The sequence below is a fragment of the Cyanistes caeruleus genome, chromosome 5, assembly GCF_971803275.1.
Source record: "Cyanistes caeruleus chromosome 5, bCyaCae1.hap1.1, whole genome shotgun sequence".
Classification (NCBI taxonomy): domain Eukaryota; kingdom Metazoa; phylum Chordata; class Aves; order Passeriformes; family Paridae; genus Cyanistes; species Cyanistes caeruleus.
This window is the reverse complement of record NC_141705.1, coordinates 39022655-39025300: the sequence shown is the minus strand read 5'-3', so window position 1 is coordinate 39025300 and position 2646 is coordinate 39022655. Positions and strand designations below refer to the sequence as shown.

Here is a 2646-nt window from a genome sequence, read left to right as displayed (position 1 = left end):
CCAAGGGCACCTTTTACTAGACCAGGCTGCTCAGAGATTCATCCAGCTTGGCCTTGAACATCTCCAGGCAACCTCTCTGGCAAAATAGAAGATGCAAATTCTATAAGTTGAATTTTTATACAGTGAGGAACTGAGTTTTACTGATAATGAAAATTAACTTTTTTTATCTCTATATAGGTTGATTCAGCAGAGAGTAGAGAAAAAAAAGCAGGGAAATCACAGTGACAGTCTAAAATTTACAATATCAGATGCTAAGCATTTATAGTAAAAGCTATGCATCAGTTGAGACAGTAAATTTGACAGGTATGTTTCAATGATTTTCCCCTTACATGCAAGAAAATATAAAGGTATTTCCTTGGTTTAGTGGAATAAATACAGATGGATAACAATTTTAGTAAACATTTTTATGAACTTCCCAATCCCTGAAAAAAACTTCTATCGGCCTCTGCATCATACTTGGTTGTTGCTAGGGGGTTTGTTTTGGATTTTTTTTTCTATTTCTCCCTTCTGGATCCTCACATAATATCATATTTGTATGAATTTTCCAGGCATTATTTCCTCACTCTTTCAAATAAATCTGAGTAAAACAAGGAGCCTGTCAAATGCAGCTATAACAAAGAATTTTTCTTCTTGACTGCATCTTCCTTTCCTGTAAACAGAAACAATAATTTGTCACAGAAAAATAGAATTTCTCTTCATAGCATATGGAACAACTCTGACCGTGAAGTCTCTTGAGAAATCAGAAATTAACTTTCATGGGCATATTTTCTTTATGATGTTGGATCAGATAAAAATTAAAACATTGGAGAATTAGTCTCTCCATTTTCGTGGTCATATTCTTTTACCTTATCTTCCACACTGCAGTCATCTTTTGTCTCAGCTTGAGCCTCTCTAGCAAAATAGAGCTGGCTCCTTAGATTTGTCTTCTACTTATTTTTGCAATATAAACAGTGAACAGAAAAAACCTGTGGTGTTCCATTCTTATTCTGACTTTTCTTTCAAGGCATGTTTTTTTCTTTACATCTCCACTGATACTCTGATACCTAGAAAGATACTAATTTATATTCAATTCACCAATTTGATCTTTTTCCTACTCATACATCACCATTTGCATCATTGCCACATGAAAACACAGTAAGAAAAATGTCAGCCAAACAGGTTTTTTGGCCAACACACCATAATTTATTCAAAGCATTTTATTAACCAGTGAGGTACCTTACACATTATTTTAGAATCAGCAAAAGGTTCTGGCAACATAAAACTAGTCTAGTTTACCCATTTTTTGGATCACTGCAAAACTATAATTTTATTTTTTTTTTTCCTCCCAACTGGAACCACAAAAAAGTTTGAATTATTGAGATATCCTGGAAAGAGAATTTTCAGTGCATGATGGGTGGAGGCCATTTTCCACTGAGAGGAGAAACACCCTCTCTAGGTATTAGGAATATCCCCTGATCTTTTCTGCTGGACAAATTGTTTCTGAGTTGGAGTACTGTTCTTGAAGAAAAATTTATGTTAGTTAAATAGTATTCTCTGTTTTCTTCTAACAAACTCATTTTCATTAATCTAATGCTGATGTCAGAGGATTTCTCCTTGTTTACACTGATATCAAAAAACTTGCATTGACTCAAGAGAACAGTAGGTATTCTTTCCTGAAATAAACTGAAAAAATTTTTATTTATCTTAAAATGTCTGAATTTGCTGTGACAAATATGTAGTTATAAAAACTGAAAATAAAATATTTGGGCATAGTACAATGAATGTGTTTTATTTCCCTACTTGCAGAAAATAGAAAAATTTAGGAGCAAAATAACCACTGATTACCAGGCATATTCCACATTGTTTTCACTTAGTCTTGTGGAATTAAAAATATTTTTAAATTATTCATAATGAAGGTAGACAAGTCAAGTCCTAGTGACAATATTCAGATAAAATTATTGAGAAAGAAAATTGGATAGTCCTGACTTTCTACCTGCACTACAGAGATTACTGTATCTGATACACACTCTTATGAAAAGAGGGCACCATAAATGCATTTTGGTTGCATGGTAGATAATCAGCTCTTTTCCAAAGGTAGACACAACAGGGTACATACCTGAATGTTAGATTGTTTTGTGGCTTTCTTGTTTTAGAAGATCGTTTAAATGACTGATTTACAGTACTAACAATGGCCTCCATGGTCTGGTGAAGGATATACAAATTTATTTATTAAAATAATACCACTTTTTCAAATAACACACTAGTATACTCTGCATTCAAGTCTCTAAGTTCTGTCACCTTAAAAGAATAAACAAAAAATTTTGCAAAAATGGTATTGGCAAATAATGCTTTAGCTCTAACATAGTTCATCAGCTTTCTTGTGCACTCCTGTGAAACTCATTTCTTTATTGTTTGACAGTTCTGGTAAATTCTGCTCAAGTATTAAAAAAAATCCCCCAGGATGACACAACAGTGTGTGTATGAGATGACTTATTCTTTGAGTTGGTGTCTAATAATTCAGGTTAATCTTGTTCATCCTTTACTATTTTTTAAATGATGCTGTAGTAACATTAACTTGCTCACCTACTATTTAGGTGATTTTACTATCACCTACTATTTAGGCCAGAAAACATAATTCTGCCAAAATACGCCTGAGCTCTCCAGAAG

At 33.2% G+C, this 2646-nt stretch overlaps 1 long non-coding RNA gene across 1 annotated transcript; it reads right to left on the bottom strand.

The window, feature by feature from the left end:
- Positions 1 to 389: 389 nt before the first annotated feature.
- On the bottom strand, positions 390 to 2183 carry LOC111928366 (uncharacterized). The gene is made up of 2 exons (XR_002864060.2): positions 2096 to 2183; positions 390 to 649 (listed from the first exon to the last, which is right to left on the bottom strand). It is a non-coding gene; the product is annotated as an uncharacterized LOC111928366 (long non-coding RNA).
- Between the last annotated feature and the right edge of the window lie 463 nt (positions 2184 to 2646).